Source organism: Anser cygnoides, chromosome 2 (genome assembly GCF_040182565.1).
Source record: "Anser cygnoides isolate HZ-2024a breed goose chromosome 2, Taihu_goose_T2T_genome, whole genome shotgun sequence".
Taxonomy (NCBI): Eukaryota; Metazoa; Chordata; class Aves; order Anseriformes; family Anatidae; genus Anser; species Anser cygnoides.
This window is the reverse complement of record NC_089874.1, coordinates 95,041,608-95,062,099: the sequence shown is the minus strand read 5'-3', so window position 1 is coordinate 95,062,099 and position 20,492 is coordinate 95,041,608. Positions and strand designations below refer to the sequence as shown.

At 39.9% G+C, this 20,492-nt stretch overlaps 1 protein-coding gene across 20 annotated transcripts in view; it reads right to left on the bottom strand.

Moving 5' to 3' along the window:
• Nucleotides 1-20,492, bottom strand: part of LOC106045020 (poly(rC)-binding protein 3-like) — a 514,073-nt gene that overhangs the window by 155,486 nt on the left and 338,095 nt on the right. The window contains exon 1 of one of the 20 annotated variants that reach the window (XM_048046034.2): nt 15,480-15,795. The exons of the other annotated variants lie outside the window; for them this stretch is intronic. The gene's annotated coding sequence lies outside the window, so the exon portion shown is untranslated. Of the gene's footprint in view, nt 1-15,479; nt 15,796-20,492 lie in introns of those variants that run through there. 20 annotated transcript variants of the gene reach the window in all.

Below are 20,492 nucleotides of genomic sequence, written 5' to 3'. Positions count from 1 at the left end.
TTTACAAGTTAAATCTTACATCTTGGACTCAACTCAGAAGCAAAGTCAAAGGGGCTGCAAGCTACATAACAGCTGGTTTGGGGGCTGATCACAGTCCAGATATGAGGTATGGATATATATGCATATATATGATATATATGGATATATATGCACATATATCCATACCTCAACCACTAACTATATTTGAGTATAATTTTGAGAAAATAGACTTTTATTCCTAGGACTCACCCCATTCTTATGTAGTGCAAGCTGCACCAAAACTTTTAATGTTTCAGAGGTGATTATTTTGGTATGATCACTATTTCATTTGACTGTGTAACTTCTCCCAGACTGTTCTTTCCTCCTATTTTCTCTCTTATCCATGCTTGCTCACTCCAATACTTCCTTTCTCTTTCCATGGTTTGCAGATTGTCCCCTCCCTCCGCTTTTTTTTTCCCTCGTGTTTTGAATTTTATGAGCATCTCCTTCATGTCTTAGTGCCATTTTTGAGGGGACACAGGGAAAGCAATTCAGAAAAAGAACAATAATTACTTTATAACTTTAGCTGCATACCTCATGTCAGATCTTTCTTTGGGGGAAGGCAGGGAACATGGAAAGAAAAACTTCCCAGAGTTCTCCACTTTTTCTAGACCATTTCAATATACAGCACAGTAAAGCAGATTACGAGAAGTTCTTCTGAAAGTGGAAGTCATTTCCCAATCAGAAAAATAGAAAAGAATATCAACTCTGGCAAGTTAAATTTAATAAGCCCAGCCAAAGAAGATTTTGAAGAGCAATTTGCTAAAGGCATAAAACTAATAATAAAATGTTTTTTAAGCACATCATAAGCAGGAAGTCTGCCAGAAAGTCTGTAGGGCTGATAAGTAATTGGGGTAGGAAAGGAAAGCTGAAATAAGACTGCACCCCAGTCAAGTGAGAAGAATTCTTTCCACAGGTGTTCATTACAGAAGAGCTTTTGGAGGTTCCCATGCTCAAGTATTTCTTTACAGGGAACAATCCCCATAAAACTGGTCACTCTTCACAGTGCAGAGAGAGCAGTAGTGGATCAGAGCAGGGAAATGTGCTGTTTCACATAATCATAAGTAATTTGGACAAAGCTGAATAGAGAAGTGACAGTAAATCACACTAGATTGTTTAGGGAAGCAAAACCAAAGGGGGATTAGAAAACTGAAGAAAGATCTCAGTTCTGTGTGATCCGTGATATAAACATGGATGAAATGTGCTGATAAATGCAAGATCCAGAATAAAACCAGAATCCTAGCTATGCATACACAGTGGTGAGCTTTGAATTAACTGTAACCAAACTGAAACACAGCTGGAGAAATCATGTACAGTTCTATGAAAACATCGGCCTAAAGCAAAAGGAGTGTTATGAATTATTAGGAAAATGAAATGAAAGAGAGCAATCTGCCAAATTATTGCCCCTGAAAGACTTCGCCTTCTCTTCTAAGCCCCAAGGGACTTACCTGAAGTAGGAAGCAGAGACAAGGATGATAACTAAGATAATTGAAGGTAAGGGACAGTATCTCTGTAAGAAATACTGAGTAGGCTGGGATAAATCAGTTGGAAAAGAGATAGTTCAGAAAAACATGACAAAACCCATAACATCATAAGCCACACTGAGAAGCTTAAACAGGAAATGCTATTCACCCCTACTAGCAATACAAGAAGGAAAGGGTAGCAAATGAAATGTTGGAGCATCAGCTTAAAGCCTAGAATAGGTAATATGCTTTTTAGAGAATGAGTAGCTAATTATGGAATAAACTGTTAGAGGACATTGAGGTTGTTAAAAACCTGAATAAATTCTAAATGCAATGAAACAAATTCTAGCAGAGAAAAAAATATATTTGTTAGAAATAAAGGTATAATTCCTAGCTACATCCCTAAACTTTGGACCATGGAAGGCTGGGAAAAGGTCCTAGAAAATGTATCTCCCTAAAGCTGCTATCTTACACATTGTCTACTACTGTCTGTTGTCTACTTTCTGAACAATATATCAAAAGAATTAGGCCCAGCAGAGCTGTTTTCCTGTTCTTACCCTTGGGAGAGTTGTGCTCTAAGCAAAAGCTCTGGCCACCACTCTGGCTGTCACCAAAGCTATGAGGTTATTTTACTCAGTAATGTAAGTTTTCCCCAGATGAATTTTGGGACCATAAGAGGGAAGATAAAATATCTCCCTCTTGTGAAAAATCCCTTCTGCTCATAGATCCATCGAACAGTGAAGTCCTTTGCTTTTAGGCAGGTCTGGATACACAGCTAGTGAAAGATAGAGAAATCACTGCCTGTGTTATGGAATGAAAAACACCGACCAAATTCCACAACATCTTTTTCCCATCATTTCCCCAACTCCCCTGGCCTATCAGATCCCAGTTTATCAGATTTTTACTGTAAGCCAAAGAATATTTGTGAAGATTGAGAAAAGTGGTGAAGAAAGTGGCTCACGTTTTAAGCAGAAGAAATATACCCGACAAAAATAAATAAATAAATAAAAATACATTAAAGTTGGTTTAAGTTTTTCCAGGCCTGCAACTCACCCAAATTGACCTATTTTTACCTTTTATTTGTTTACAAAGTCTGCAGAATTCTTCTTGTGTGTGGATTAAACATGCTTCACTGATGCTTTTGTTGTATTTAACAAGAAAACACAATCCATTCTGGCAGCCTGGTATACATGACTCCTACAATATTTTCTAGCAGCAATGACTTACTTTTTGGTAATAATAATGATCTGCATTTTCATTGCTCTTTTCCTTCAAAATAAAGTGCCATAGAAATATTATTTAAATCCTTAAAGCAGCAAATTAAGTAAGTAAAAGCAAATTTTGTTAGAATTTCTAGGTTAGAAGGGATTTTTGGAGCTCATTGGAGCCCACTCAAAGCAAGACTGACTTTGAAATTACATGCGAGTTCAAAGGTTGCTCAGGGACTTGCCCAGTCGACTTTGCCATGTCTCCAGGAAAGGAGATCCCACAGGCTCTCCAGGTACCTGTACCAGTATTTGATTCTCCCAAAGGCAGGAAAGTTTCTTCTGGTACCAACACAAAATTTCCCACATTGCAACTTGTATCCATTGTGTCTTTTCCTATTACTGTGCACTGCCCAGAAGAGTGTGCTTTGTCGTCTCCGTACATCACCAGTAGGTGGTTTAAAACAGCCATTAGATTCCCTCCTTATTCTTCTCATCTTCAGGCTGAACAAACCCAGTCCTGTCAGCTTCCCCTTGTATCTCCTGTGCTCCAGCCGCCTGGTGCTCCAAGAAACGCATTCCATTATGTCTATGTACATCACGTACATCCCAAGTCGGATACAGTCCCCCAAAAAGAGTCTTCAAAGCATCTAGCAGAGGGCAAGAATCACCTCCCCCAACCCGCTAGCTACACTCTTGCTAGTACAGCTGTGGATGCTGTTGACCTTCAGGATGCAGTGCAGACTTGGAGCTGCTGTCCACTGGGGCTCCTAGGACTTTTCTGCAAAGCTTCTTTGAAGCCCCTTGGTGCTCAGCCTGTCCAGCTGCATGTTCTGTCTCAGAATCAGGAATTTACACTTGCCTGTGCTGAACTTCCAGGAGTTTCTGTAAGACGATTTCTCTAGCTTGTTTAGAGTCCTCTGAATGGCAGCCTAGCCCTCCAGCATATTGACTGCTTCCTCGGTTAGGTACCATCCCTCAACTGCTTTGTAGCCCACCTGTGGAAGTCAAGGTGAACAATCACTGCTCTTCCCTCACACACCCTTCCAGCCACCTTCTGAGAGCAAGCTCTCAGGTTGGTCAGCCATAATTTGCTGTTTGTGAATCCGTGCTGGCTGTTTCCAATTGCCTTCATATCTTCCACGTGCCTCAAAAAGGTTTCCTGAAAAGTTTACTCCAAAATCTTCCCGGGCACTGAAGGGAGGTTTATCAGCAGTTGGTTGCCCAGATCTGCTTTCCTGCCCATCCTCTTGATGAGTGTGCCATCTGTCTCCTCCTAGCCCCCAGGAACCTCTCCTGATCCCTAGGTACCTTCTGAAGAAGATAAAAAGGAGCCCTTGCAGTGACCTCAGCCAGCTCCCCCACATCCTTGGGTATGTCCAGTTTGCCTATTTGGTCACTAACTCAACCTTCCCAGATCCTGCTTGGGAGACCCAAGGGCAGAACTTGCCAGTAATGACCAAAGCAAAGACACTGAATCTCTCTCTCTCTCTTTTTTTTTTTTTTTTTTTTTTTTTTTTTGTGTGTGTGTGTTTTTTCTCACCAGGTCTGCTGCCTCGTTTCACAGCCCCACATTTCCCTTAGATTTCTTTTTGGTGCTACCTCTAGAAGGTCTTGTTCTCCTTCAGATTCCTCACCAATTTTAAATCCATCTGAGCTCTGGTTTCCCTGATTCCCTGCCTGTATGCGCAATGGTCTGCACTGCTCCCAGGCAGCCCTCCTTGGCCTTCTCTGCCCTCTCCTTTGGCACCAGAGCCCAGGAGCTCCCTGCTCCTCTGTGGTGCATGACTGACTTACTGAATCTAGCCTGAATGGCTTGGCTAGCCATTCCTGTGCTCTGGGGAGGCTGTTCTCAGAGAGCAGCATCCTCTCCCAGGTCCCCTTCACCCTTGGGGCAGTCTCCCACGGGAAGCTGACAAACAGTTTCCACAATGAGCTACTGTACCCTCTATTTTTATTTGCTCTTACCATTCTCCCATTTTTGCTTGAAGTATTTGTTCATTTCAGGCAACAGATCTGAAATTTTATGTTTACAAAACAACAAACAAATATATATATTTTCTCAATCAAATTCAATTCAGAGGCATCTGACTAAGCTGAAATAAAAATTAATGGAGTAGCAATGATTAGTGATTATTGACTGTAAATAATGCAAATTATTTGCAATTTTAAATTTTAATTTGTAAATAAAGATCCATGGCTAGGTTTGAAAACGTGGCTGGAAAATAAGTCAAGACAGGTTACAAAAAAAAAAAAAAGAACCCTCCCAACTCAGCATCTCAAAAGTTTTGCTTGCTACCTGTCAACATCTGTGTCACATTTCAGCAGGCCTAGTCTCACCTCCTTTACAACTCACAGTACTGCCAAATTTAAACATTCTGTAATCATGTTTTTAAGCCCCAAATCATGAGTCTGTGAGATGTCCAATTACTGCTTCTTTCCTTTTATTCACAAAAGACAAGTACGAAGGAGAATATTGTTTTTATTACTCCTACCTGCTACCTGCTATGCTAAGAGAAGCTGAATGAGTTTGACAGGTAAAAATATAAATGATGAACTCCCAAATTAAAAAGCTATCAGAATTAAATTCACATATGTTTGTGAAAGCCTGGACAAGTTCCAGAAACTGACAGCATTTTGCTTTTTCTTTGACATGTATAGTATGCTCAAAAAGCCTCCATTAAAATGCCATGTAATTAACTTAGGATACAAGGGATAAAATGGTGAAGAGAACAACAAAGATAATTTGTCATCATGATTTTCATTAAAAAACCCACAGTATTACAGGAATTAATTTCAGCAGTACTTTGTCCTGATTACTGCCTGTCAGCTAGTATGTGGGAACCCAACAGGATATTTGAATGGGGAACGTTTGCAGAATCTCATCCTACATCTGCAGTACAAAAGTAAATGGTTTATCTACTTTGACTGTAATTCATCATCTATATTTTAATATTGCAAAAATGGAAAACTTTGCTCCCATTTTAACTTCTCCTAACACCATTATTTTCCAAATATTACATTGATAACTGTTTTTCTGGACACATGTTGTAGACTTTGTCTTGGACACAGAGAAAGGTCAATGGACATCAAAATCCCAAGAGCCATTAATTTGTTACTTTTGTTCTCCAGACCTTGTGGTTGCTGAATAGCATCATATCCCACATGTATTCAAACCTCAATTGCCATGGAAAAGAGAACCAGATCTGACTTCAGACTCTGAATTTTCCAGCCACCTATACAGCACTTAGGCCTTCACATTTTTATTTTTTCAAAAGATTCATCTTGTCAAGCAGACCACTTTGGAGTCTGCACTACATTTTAATGTAATGACTAAACACTAATCCACTAACACATTAAAGTGGCACTTGAGAATTTGGCAGTATCACTTTAAGTAACCTCTTAGTCAACTGATGCCTCTCCTGGTATCCTATGTTTCCACACACAGTTGATGACTAAAATTATTTGAATTAATCTGTGCCTGTACTATTACTTCAGATAGTATTTCTTGCAGGATGAGCAAAGGATGCATGGCTTAGAGAAGGGAAACTTGTAATGAAATGTGTGATCAAAATTTCAGTTTCTATGACATTTTTCCTTCAAGTTTCCTAAAAGTATTTTATAAACAATTCTACGTTAACTGAAGAGTGTCACTGTGGAATAAAGATGGCATTACAGGAATTACTTTGGGAATTTCTGGCTAAGGCAATGAAGCAACAGAATGCCACACATGGGCAAGTTGTGTTGGTTCAATGATTTTTCTATCAATTCACAGCTTCCCTAAGAGCTGTCCCTGTATGCTACAGGAACAGGGTTCAAATCTGCATCATTTACATCATCTGTCATAATCACATTATGAGACGACACGTTTAGCTGTTAGGAAATGCTTAGAGAAGTGAGGTTAAGATGATGGCTTGGCTGCCTTATTTAGACAAGAAAATCTTCTGAGTATCCAATACATTAAACTATTAATTAAATAACAAAATCTATCACATCTCTCTTCTCTGTGTTTTTTTTTTCTTCTTCCCAGTTTCCTGATCCTTCTATAATTGTATGTTTCCATTTTACCAGTATGTTGATCTCTTTTCTCCTCTTTGCTGCTCCTGTACTTGCTCTGTTTCCTGCTCCTCTTCACTCTTCAATAATGCCTCCTATCCTAGTTCTACATTAACACTGTCATTCAACCCCAGTTTCTCCTTTTATTCCCAACCTGCTTACTTCTGTTTATGCTATTCTGTTTCATGGAGCATATATGCATGAGAGGAAACTAACAGCTGTCTCACTCTCCAGTACTTCGTGCAAGGAAACTTTGTGCCAGAGGTTTCACAACCCAGTCTACAGCAATGCCCCATTCACCAAGTGACCTGGAAGTGAAGGAACATCATTTGCCTTGAATGTCCCCCAAGCTACAGAGCTATTCTAACTGGAAACTAATCTACGAGTGGCATGCATGATAGTGCCTCCTCCGTAAGTAGTAAGGCTTGCTCTTTCTCCAAACTCTGGATGTGTAAAACAAGTTATGCTGGACCAAGATTCACAAAAAGTGTTCCTCCCCATCCCCTCCCAGTGCTAGGTTTGCCTTTTAAATTATTAAAGCTACTGATCAGAGCTACTACCATTGCACAAGGCCTGGGGTTTCTGAATACAATGATATCACAGGCATGAAAGCATTTCTTTTCTGCCACAATAGAGCCATAGAATGGGACCTAAAATAACAAGTAGAAAATCTAGAGACAGAACATTAGATCTTTCTCTTTGATTTTTCTTCCTTAGATGTGAAACCCTTTAAAAAGGCCAGTCTATAGGCAACCTCTTATTTAACTAGTATTATGGAAATTGTATCCACTCAACATGGAAACATATTGAGTGGTAATGGCTATTTTATTTCAATGAGCTATTTTTTTTCTCCAATCAATACGTATAACTCCCAGATATTGACTATAATCCATATTCTTAAAAATATCAACAGTTACTGCTAGAAGACCAAATAGCTGCCTGTAATGGAAAACATACACATTAGGAAAGAGGAGTTATTCAAAATTACATGCCTTCTGTAATACAGAAAATCTATTACTACACACAAAATAACAAGCTACTTTGTGTTTCCCATCAGAGCACCAGGATAGTCCATGGCTGATTAACCAACCAGAGCACAAACAGAGCTGTGGATTTGATGTACCAAAGTGCCACCACTGATATCCCTACATTTCCTGCGTGTCTGGCATAAATGAACCAGTACAAGAGAAAGGTGGTTGGATGATGCTTACTTACATTTAGAAACTATCCTTTATTTATGAAATATTAGCCACTGTCACAGGGCCTGTACAAGGACACTATTTCTGTGCCTAGTGCTTACTGCTCAGTTCGCTCTAAAACTTTAGGTAACATCTGACACAGGAGCCTACATGGAAATTGGGCCATCTGAATATGACCCTCTCCCCAAGGCCAAACAAGTGGATAGGTTATAAGGATAATGCAGTGGCCAAACATGCCCCAAAAGATGTTGAATTCATAAAGAACTGCGAGGACTTCCACCAAATTCATCTTCAATTTTCAGTATAGCCAAAGCAGTTCTGCAGGTGGGGCAACACCATGGCTACTGGGACACAGCTTGTTGAAATTACCTTAATCATGGCTTCTGCCGATCATTCATCTTCCCTTATGGATACTTGTGAAAACAGTAAAAGATCTTTGAAATCCCATCCTTGGAAAAGGCACGGAGAGGACTTTCACACCACCCTTTTGAAACAAATCTGTCTTCCAAGACTCTAGGTTTTAATAAATCTAAGCAATTTCTCTTCACTATGTAAAACTAGGGGAACAGAAAAAATTACAGCAATGTGATGAAATACATTTAAACACATGGTAATTAACGAAAACCACAAATTTCCTAGTGCAATGCTGCCTCTGTACAACTCCACTGAAAACCTATGATACTTTCCACTGGCCTCAGTGGGAACTGCTCATGTAAATAAAATGTGATCGTGGTGCATCTGGATAAAACTGCCCTTGCTGCCTTCACGCTGACAGATTTCTCAGCACCCAAAGTCATTTGTGCAATACAGAGGCTTTGTTGCCTCTGTGGAAACCTGGGAGCAACTTTTTTTTCTTTTGTTTTGTTTTGTATTTTTGTTTCTCCTAGCAATCAGTGTGATTTCAGAAATTAAAGTGCACGGTCTAGAGGAACAGTGATGTGCTGTTCCATAAATCTTATGGTGACTCGGAAAGCAGGGTACAACTCTGAAATATATAGGAAAGCAAGGAAACTGCAAAATATAGCTGCTTACACTGATATCACTGCTACTAGAATTTGACAATTCTTTTCTTTAACTGAAAAAACAATATATGTATAATTTACATTTATTTTGTACAATTTAAATTGTACAAAAATGTACAATTACAATATGTATAACTTTCCTAACACAGACTGTAATTAAATTATGCTTTAGGCATAAGGCTAATGGAAGCCACATTTTGCCACGTTTTGGAGTTAACAAAAGACAGGGTTTTCTAGAGTTAACCACCTTCACTATGGCACAACCTGATACATTATTTTTCTGTCTCCTAGATATATTTTCTTTTTTTTCCTTTATTTGTTTATTTTTCTTCTCACCATGTAGTCCACATGGTTCAGTTCAAAAACACCTCTGTTCTGGCTTAAAACACCAGTCCAATAAACACTTCTATATTTATCTCTTAACAGGAAATATTTGTCTTTTAAAATGTGTACCAGTGCTTTGAACCATCACTGAACTGACTGTGAAGGTATTCAAAGCTTGTCTAAACCTGAGATCAGGCTGGGTCCTACTGCTTTACACTACGCAAAAGCTCCTGATGAAACACAAACAGTACTCAGATAATTAGGAAAAGTGTAATTAAATAATAAACATAGAGTATTTACACCCCTGACTACATGTATATGTGTGTTATTTGTATATATATATGTACATGCACTATAGATGCACACATCCACACTCCATATGCATATGTGTGTACACATCATTTTATTGTGATTGACTTCATGATTAACTTACCTGATCACACATTTTTCGAATTGAACTTGAGATATCTCCACTGTCTTAAGACTTGACAGTGAACTGTAACTTTTCTTTCTCTCAGAAGAATGGGTAGATAATTTAGAATCCTTATTTCACTTGACAGTGATCACTTGGAGTAAAAAAGTAAATCTCAAGGCTTATTTGTATGATTTGTACAGTAATTATGAGAATGAGAATAGCAATTTGCTCTAAGTTTTGGAGTCAGTTCAGGCTGATAACATCTGAAATCAGGAAGGCAGAACTGACTTATACAGCAAATGTACACCAATGGATAAAAATCACCCTGTGTCTGACTTTAAAAAAATATATCCTAAACCTATGCTGCCCACAGCAGGCAATATCCACTGTCAAGAATGCAAAGCTGAATAAAGCACCATGCCCTGCCTCTGAAGGGAGACAAGGCAAGGGTTTGAGCTATGAAAGGAAGAAGGAAAACTACTTGCCAAGAATATGTAGAAATATGCACCTTTGATGCCTGACAGACTTTTAAAGTAGTTCACCCATAAGGGCTCAGTCCAACCAACAGGTCTCCTGAGCTCCTGGAACTGGTGGGGACAGAAGAGTGAGATAGAAAAGACTGGTTTTGAAAGCTGAGTGAGGGTGCCGGAGGACTACCTTACACTACACCCTAACAGCATCTTAACCATTGCACCGGATCTCTGAGAACATCCATGTGTGTTTGGGTGACTCATGTTCAGTATTTATGTGATTGACCAAACTCCCCAGGCAATTCAGAAAGAGCTTTCTTACCTGATGTCCATGCACATTTTGTGAGCATACAAGGAGCATGGAGGACCAGAGGTGACATATTCTGCTGTACTCATGGGTTCACAGAATGAGAGATTTGGGCCAGACACTCATATTGTCCTAGAATAGCCCATGAAGCAATTCACAGGGTAACACAGCTTCCTGTAGATTCAGAAGTTACAATTTATGGAGCACAATCAAGGAAACTGAGTCCTGAACGGGGTTGCTGCAATGCTGACCTGAACACCAATACACAGGCAGGACTGAGCAGTACAGACACTCATCCTACAGCTTAGCTAAATGGGTTCCTCTAAGTAGAGCAGGAGTCCATAAATCTCACCACAAAAGATGTGTTCAGCATGGAATTAAGTGGCTGACAAAGAGGCGAATAGAAACACCCCATGCAGCAGCCAGTGCATCTACACTGAGCTATCTGTGGGCCAGCACCATCTCCTCGCAGAGGCTGTATTAGCAACCGTGACAGAATTCCTTGCTCCAGAAACACCCACTAGATATGCCAGTTCAAAATATATTTAAGCAAACATTACATAGAGATACACCCTTATGACATTAATGCAGGGTGGGTTTTTCAACGGTATGCCTTGGCATTTCACAGTGCTATTTACCCACTTTCCCAAAAGAAGAATAACAATAACATAAAGAACAAAGTGATCTTCCTAAAGGTATGGTGATCACGCAGGATAGCAAATACAATATTCAGACACAGAATAACTGCTTAGAGTGTCTCCTAACTGGCCTAAATTGCAGCTCTCCTCATATCTAATATCTTGGATGCAGAAGACGGATAAGGGACAGAAATGAAGATCATAAAATAAAATACTGAAATGACTGTTCAATTCCTATTCTCTGGCAGAAATTGTGATGTTGGTTATTACTGGCCTTTCATGCTTCAGCAAATGTCTTTACAATATCACTTCTGACTTGACTGATATGCTTCTGAAATAGTTTCTTAAATCCACTGGTACTTCCACTACCAATGTATGATGAAGTTCCCTTCAGAGTTCCTACTGTTTATATTAACCAGTTTTCTTTCTTAATGTTTTCTTCTCTTTTGTGGTTAAGGTTTAGAAGTGCTACTCTCTGCATATATGAAAGAGCGCGAGGTTCCATACATCCTTCCTCTCAGTGATTTTATCCACTGAGATATTCACTGATACTATTCTATTTAAGAAGCCAGTAAGATTTATTAATTCTCATAAGTGACTTCCAAGCTAAAAAACTGCATTTCTGCCTCTCTACTTCTTTTGTTAATCCTACTAATATAGGGTATTGTCTTCTACTGGTAGAGAATTTAAATAGTGATTTTGTGGATGGTACACTTTACAGAAGACAATGGATTTCATATTATTATTATTATTATTATTGTGACAGTGGTGTGGCAGCCCAGAGAACAAAAAGAGATGAATCAACCCTATTCAACATCTGTGTTCCTCCTCAGGTATCCAGGCTCTGCTATCTCCTCCATATACTTACCTTTTCTTCTGAAGGAATCATCAGGGATTTCCTAGCAAATTACCAAACTGCACTCTCTAAATTCCCTGGGCCTTTCCACAGCTGAGATTATGGAGCATTATTTATCTGCTGCCAGGTTAAGCTCTGCGAGCTGCTGAGAGTATCTCTTAATCAACTCTTATGCTCAAAACTGGTTGACTTAGAGACTTCTATACTCCAAAGCAAACTTTTGTCTCCTGTGTAGCAAAGGTTTGACAAATCCTCATTGGTATCTATTTACTTGAATAAAGTAACTATTTATTTCACATTAATTGATTAATAAACCTTAAAACCCTACTATAGGCCAGTTTTAGATTTTAGAAGGAATAGGTAAATGCAGTTTAGGTATCAGTTAGCAAGCAAGAATTGCACATGAGCTTATATATTGTTGCACACTTAGCATAACACCTGTATGCAAGTCTTCCTGACACAACCATGCTACAGCCACTTCTGCTGTTTTCTTTTGCACAAAAAGCATTCAAGACTCAGGGAATTGTCAGCATTCACTTTGCAAACAACAGCTGCTGTTGCACATTGGTTCAATAACATTACTTCTCCCTGTCTTCCTTGCTCTTCCCTTAGCTGCACCAGCGGAGGGGTCCTGTGAACATGATAAAATGCTTGAGGCAAAATCAGCCAGTTTATTTTAAGCGGTTTGAACTGTGGGTCTGAACTGGCCTGGCTGAGTTTGCAACGTCGCAGGATAAGGAGCAATTAGACCAGTGACTCCCTAGCAAAATCACAGGGGCAGTGCTCCCAGCTGGTGGGTGGTAATGGCAGTAGAAAGCAGGAATGTCTTTAAGCAGAGCAGCTGGATCCTAGAAGATGCCATCCCACTGCAGCTGCCTCAATGCTCATTAGGTGTGGGAAAGACCAACCCTAAAATGAAATAGATATGACAGGGAAAGTTTCTGTAAATAGCTGCAAAAAGTTACAAGATATAACTTCTATCTATCTGATATAAGCTACACTTTGAAAAAAAAATGACAGATAATAAAAAAGCAAACTCTTGTATCAAAAACAAAAACTTCTTATACCTAATCCTCAGATAAACAAACTACATTTTCCGTGGTGTAAGTTCATCAGCTTAGACTTTTTCCTAGCTTTTGGCATTAAGAAACCTTTCTAATATCAACAGCTAAATCCATCCCTAGATGTTGCTCCTGTACTGGCAAAGTTTTCAGCAGAGATTTATTTCAGAGAAAATACAGTACTAGTACACAACCTAAAGTGCCTATATGTACAGTTCATAAGCTAAAGCATCAAGCAAACAGCACGTCTTAAAATCCAATGGTAGTTTGATGGACACTTTTTTTTTCCTAGCTGTACAGCTAACTGAAGCAGTTCCCTTGCCTAGGATGCTCAGCTGTACTGGTGAAAGGATTTGGGAACTACGCTGCAAACCAGAGCACATTGCTCTGCTTTATAAAGGAACTTGAGAGGAAAAAGAAAGGAGATTGCTAATTTTCCAGGGCTACTAAACCAGTTCAGTCCTACAAAAACCTGTACCAGCACAATGGGAAGAGAAGAGGCAGAGAGAGGTGAAAGGCTGTGGGCAGTGGTAGGAGCTACTTACAGTCAACTTTGCCACCGAGAACAATACCCATTGAAGTCTAAATTGGTGCTAGGCATGAGTTCTGCATCCCACTCAGAACTACCAACTAGAATTGATTAATTTACATCAATACTCATATACTCATATTAATAATGTTAAATATTAAACATAATTAAGTATTAATATTATAAGCCTTGATTTAATATTCATTTAAAACTGTAATCAAGTAAAACTAATATTCATGTACGTATAATGTATTTGTATTTCAACATCTTTAAAGAACTTCACCTGAAGATATAACAGGAATTCTCATGGAGGGAAACAGTCCCTTATGATTCAATGTGATTTGCCTGTTGCATTTGGAAGGAACAGTGGGATGGCAACATCAATATGTATTTTCCTCTCATTCTATTGGACACACCATAAAGCTTTCAGAATATTTTAAAGCCTCACAACAAAAACTCTATGGGAAGCAAAAAAAAATAATATGAAAAGTCATAGAAGTCTACTTTTTAAGGCCTACCTATGACCCTCCCCACAACCATTAGCACAAAAACTGCACTTATCTTACAGATATGGAAAATGGACTTATGAGCAACAGCTGCCAAAACACACATCTAATGAAGATAAAGTACAGCAGAATATCAGCTAGTAAACTTCTCGGGATTACTCATGCAAGACATCATCCTGTTGTGTAAACACACAAACGTCAGTGCCAGACAAAAGACAAGTCAACCTAACATCGAATTAAAGCTTCTGGTCTTACTGAGAGCCACAGGTATTTCTACCCCTGCTCGGTGCTACACCAGAGCCCAGGGCAGAGGGTCAGAATAAGAGCTCCTGGATTTTCCTAGGTGGCACCACAGTGTGGATTTATGGAATAAAAATATATGGCACCACTTCTGAAGGTGCGTGGGGCGTATGAGGACATAAGGGTCAGGAGAGGAACCGAGGAAGATTGCCCCAAAGGCCAGCCCCAGCAAAGGAGACACAGTACTGTTAACAATGAGGCTCTGAAGAACCGTCAGTTTCCCCATCAGCATAATGTGTACCATACAGGCAGTGACAGCAGCTGTAAGGTTTTAAGTGTGATCATTTAAAGACACCCAAGTCAGATACAAGAAGGTCCTACAGGCTTGAAACTTGTTTGCTTCTCCCAACTGCTTTGGTAAGCTCAATAAAAGATGATGCCCCTCCCCTACAAAGCAACTTCTCTTATTTCACGCTCATATAAAATTAAAAACATCAGTATGAAGCGAAGACAAATCTTTTTACATATGAAAAGAAAAAAACTACACACAAACTAATTCAAAATATTGAATTGTACATGTTTTCCAGCAGATGTGAATATGAGAAAAATCCTCTTATTATTTTCCAGAGCAAAACATAAATTAGCTGTGTAGCTGCATTTAATTCTTTAAGCAAAGCTGCAAGACCGGATCTCTGGATCTCACTTTTAAAGAGATAAATACGAAATTCTGGGAGGGCTAAAAGCTGTAGAAAGCTGCCGTTAGATTGTACAACACTGATCTAGCTTTATTTTAAAAAGAAGTGATTGGACGTACAGGCGCAACAGACTGAAATACCATCTTTTATCACTCAGTGCGCAGTATTTAAGAATAGTGCAGAAAAAGGGATGTGTTCCAGCCAACATGACATTTGGACAAAGATTTTAACAACAGAAACAATACCTGAAACATTAGCAGGCACTAGTATCTATGAGAAAGCACTGTGGAAGTCTTTTTAGCTATTATTTTATTAAAATAATAGTTTAACAAAGAAGTTTTATATTTTTTCCTTTTGTTCCCAAGTATTTAATAAAAAACACATTTCTAGAAGATATCTCTTATTGTCTTCCTGGACTCTGATTTCTCATGCAGAATGAGTGTATTAAGGTTTTAATATTAAATAGTTTACTCACAGCACTTTCATTCAGACTCACGTGCTAGTTTTCCTCCTTCACAAACAGGTAATTTTTGATACATGGCTGGAGAGCCAATCCACAAAGTTGTCTTCTGAGCACAACAGCTGAACGCAACACACAATCACGGAATTATTCCTCTCGATGTACTCACAGGAACGAATCGGTAACACTCTGCACATTGTTCTGAGCATAATGGGAAATGCCATCCAAGCTAGCAAGGGTGGAAAAACCTTTTTCCTGATTGGCTGCTCATCCCAAACTGCCTGGCAAAGGTTTGAAATATGCAATGCGGGGAAGTGATATTCTGTGGCATTCATTCAATTTACCTGCACTGCACTCCAGGGAGCCATGCTATTAAACAACAGCTCCAGCGGGTCAATAAAGTTAACTTAATTAAATTGCTTTCCCTCCCACTCCTCCAACTAGCAAGATTTAGGGCACAGGGACACAGCACTGCTTGTAAATAAAAGAATGATTTAGCTAATCATTTGATGAAGAAAGACATATTTTTGTCAATAATTCTATGCACAAAGCAAAGAGATACTTTAAATTAAAACAATCACGTAGGATTACGGAAGAGACAATACCTACTAATGAATAGCCATTAATATTTTTCAAGCTGTGTCAATTAAATCCACTACTTAAAAGTTAAATCTTAGAGACTGCACTTTTTGCTCCATAAAACTGAAATTACAATTGCTTAAGTGTAACGTTATAAAACATACCATCATTACTACAGGCATAATGAATTCTTAATTTGCTGGGGACTGATCAAATCTCTTTCTGGTCATTTTGCTATGTACACTGTCACTGTCTCTCAAGAGTCATCTTCTAGGAGTCCCTAGTCTGTTCTTTTCTATGGCAGTCCACAAAAAATACCACCAATAACTAAGGCTAAGAAACATTACAGTTGAGACAATGTTTGCAGATTATTGCAACCTCATCATACTTCCAAATCCTCAGTCTGAAACCTCTAAGGCTGCTTGTCTATTTGATGCTGGATGTTTTGAAAAGCTACAATTAAACTGGTGTAGCTGTTTCCCAAATTGATATTTAGGTATTTTTATTCATTTTTTTTTTCCTCGGAAACTCCACTACTTGCTTACTCAGAATACAGACCTGAGTTTTGGCAGGGGTTGTGCTGATATTGTGTGCGCACCCTCTGCTCCCTCTCTTGTTTCCAGCTTTGCCCCAGATCTCACTTAGCACACACTGAGCAAAGGCATGCTAAGCATTGGCAGCTAGACTCTCTAAAGATCTCTTTTGCGCTGCTTATCCCCTCTGAGCTTTTGCTTGTAAGTAAACGGGGATTTTTTGTTTCTTTTCCTCAAGTCTCTTTACTGTTTCCTAGGAATAGCAAGATCTTGGAGCTGGTCTGAGTTCCTATAAGCAGGCAAAGAGAGAGGGATGTTCGAAAAGGCACGTAGGCACAGTTTAATTTAGGATGTATGAAAATACACAACAGGTCAGCAAGACATCCCTTTATGCCCTCACAGCCAGTTCTCACACTACAGGCAGTCTTAACAAAATGGGGTCTCAGGCTGTCATTTCCTCCTATGGTTCAAATCCTCCTCTACTTTTCAGTTCGCTACTCTTTGTTCTACTCAGACCCCATCCATGTAGTGGAAGTGGAAGGTCTCCGATCCCAAACCAGTGAAATCACAGGGCTGAGTAGCCTTACGATAGAGTCCTTTCTCTATTTTCATACTGGCTATTTTGCCTCCTGTATCTTCACAACACAAGCCGGAATGGCAGCAGCCTTCCTGCCCAGCCTTGCAGAAAGAAGCACATGAAGAGCATTGCTCATGCAGAGTCAAATGTCACTCTGCAAGAACTCCTACTGAATACCATAAGACAAAACTAAGATTAAACGTATTATTCATTGTCATGATGGGTGTCGAAATTCAGTTGGAGCGAGCAGCCATTTGACTACTGGGTATTCCAGGATACGTCACTTCATCTACCCCTTGTTGAAGTCAAGAGTCCACGAGGTGAAAAATGCATATACAAAGACAAACATTTAAAAAAAAATGGGCTGAGAAATTCAATATAAAACTAAAAATCACCTGTCTAGAGGAACTATCTGTCAAAGAGACTGAACTCATGTAAACTAACACCCCAATGCGGTGGGATGGCTGATGAGGACGCCGAGCAGAGCCAGGAGGTCTGGTGTGACTGCCCTTCCCTCTCCTCGCATGATCTGTGCGGCACCCAGGGGTGATGCACTTGACCTCTAGGAGGGGAGGCTGATACTCAGCTGCTCCCTCTGCACCTTCCTGCCGTGGAGCTCAGCCTCAGAGAAAGACAGCTCTATTCACAGCATCCAGAGGTGCCAGGAAGGAGAAGGAGAACTCTCTTGTAGGACAACAGTGACCTTTTGCATAGGACTGAATACACTGAATAGGACCTTCATGGGAGTAGAATAGAGAAGAAAAGGGAAGTTTCTATTATAAAACAAATAGCATTGAAGTCTTCTCTCTCTCTCTCTCTCTCAAAATTCCTTACAGCACCATAAAATAATTCAGTATTATACTCAGTATATTTACATATTTTCTTTTCCTCTTTATCCACTCAATTCCCCAAGCCCAATGAAGCTGATAAGCCAGGACAGAGATGGTCTGCACTTTTATTGCAATATATAATGCTCAGCAAATTGTAGGAAAATGACAACTGTTAGCAAAATAATAATAATAAATAATAATAAAAAGGCAAAAAACTAGGAAAACGACAACCATTAGCAAAACAATAATAGTAATACAAAAACAAAACAAAACAAAAACATAAACAACCACCAAAACCCACAGGAACATATTTTACTTAGGATAATTAAATGGCTTGGTTCCCTGCTAATGAACTGCACTTCTGGCTCTTTGCCCATTTGTACCCTGACACGACAGGCAAGGAATGTGTCTGTTGTTAACTTTTAGCTGGTTATTAGTACTGCGATACAAAAATAATATCCATGTTGAGCTACATATGGCTGCATTTAGCCAAACTTGCTCTTAAGCTAGACTATGTCTGCCATGTCATATCGATGTGGGAACCATAGTTTGGAAGCAGGACTCCTCCTTAAAAAGTCACGAAACACTCACTCTCTGTCCCATATTCCTTGGGCTGTCAGGAATTTGCAGCCCTTTGCCAGAGCCATTCGCTGAGGGCAGGGCCCCAGGGCTGCTGCTGGAGGCAGGGTGTCACAGACATACACCACAACCCCAGGGATCCCAGCTGTAATGGTTTCTTCTATTTTTAATTCCGTAGGTGGTGCAGCACTAGCCTGCTCTGCAGGCAAAGGACTGAGATGTGCAGAGGGACCCTACAGACCCTGGCTCTCCTCGGCCAGGCTTCTGCACTACCGATACGGGCTGCTTCTCAGCATCCACAATTTCTGTGGATTTACTAAATCAGGAAAACGATTGCCTTCAGCTGACAACGGAGAGAAACAGGCACCTCCAAAGGCCCATTCAGATCTTAAAAGGACCAGGGTGATTCAATATCTCGCCCGCCCAGTATTCCTTCTTTATACTAACTGGAAAAAGAGCCTGAGGTGATGCTCTCTCTTAAGTTAGGTGTTTTAGTCACATGCCAGAAGTTAGAAAGATGTGGGCCCATGGGATCTTTATCAAAGGAGAGACTGGGGATGAGAGGTGAATGTGGCACCTGACAGCCCAGCAGGACGTGTCCTCCCATCTCCTCGTGTCATCCCAAGAACCCTCTGCAAATAGTCCCTTGTCCTGCACCATGGCTCAGGCAGTTACACTTGCTTGACCGGCAGGTACGGGGAGTGCTTGATCCCAGCGCCCAGATACTACCTGCTTGCAGCAGAAACCCTGGCCTGGGGACGCAGTCACGTTGCTGTGGAGAAAGGCAGAGCTGTGGTGCAGCCTCCCACAGCTGCAGGGTGGATGATGCCACCCATGGGTTCACCGTTGAGTGCCAGCAGCAACGATGCGCAACATTTACTCTGGCACCAAGTCTCCAAAAAGAAAGATAACCCCCAAATACAACGTTAGCACACCTGAACTGAATTTCTGCCTTTTTGTGTCAAGGGCCACTGCCACTGTCTTTTCGTCTCCATTCAGAGGCTCCCTAAAACTGAATCTCTCATTCAGCTGTCCTCTCTGCTGTCCCCAAAGACAGGCTACTGCGACCCTTCATTTCTATTCATGCACTCACCTGCAAAGCTCTGAATTGGGAAAGACAGGTGTCACAGGTGCTCAGCATCTCTCATGGGCAAGATCTTTATTTGCTCTACCTGTCAGCTCTGTTAATGAGTGCTCTGTCAGACTGTGGGCAAGCACGCTTCTGCCAATATCAAAAGAACAGCTATTTATTCAGCAGTGTTTTACACTGAGCAAGGTATGCTGTGGAGAAAGAAGACTGTTATCAGCACCATTTGTCTACGTAATTGCACTTGTTACCGGACAATTTCTGGGTCAGAGGCAAACATTTTTTTATTTATAGTCTTTCTACATTCATCTGAATTTTCCTGTGCCTTTTCCCATAACAGAGATTACAATGCCATTTGGCTTCATACTGCAGAAGGTCTGCTAGAAATCTGAGAAAAATATCCGAACGTAAATCCATTACACTTGATTGAACAGAATTTTACATTAAGGAGCTGCAGATGCACTTGACATTCAAAATTCATTTCTAGGAAAAAACAGAGACCGTGCTTTATTTAGCTTGCTTTTTTTTTTTTTTTCCCTTCATACTGTGTAACTTGTATTTCTAGGAAAATGCACTAAATTCTGCTAATGCATGGAATTATATATGAGGAAGATGAAGGTTTACACATTTTCAAGGTTAGCTTTCAATTAGCTCTCTAGTAGCAGTGCTATGAAACAGGGCTCAAATGCAGTTGTCTGGATGCTACCTTCTCTTTAAAAAGTGAAACAAAAATATTGATGTCCCCCTTATATCTCAGTGTCCATATAGTCTGGTTCTGGAATTCCCTAAATATTTTTTTTTCTTTATGACAGTAATCCTGTTTATTTTCACAAAAATAGTAGA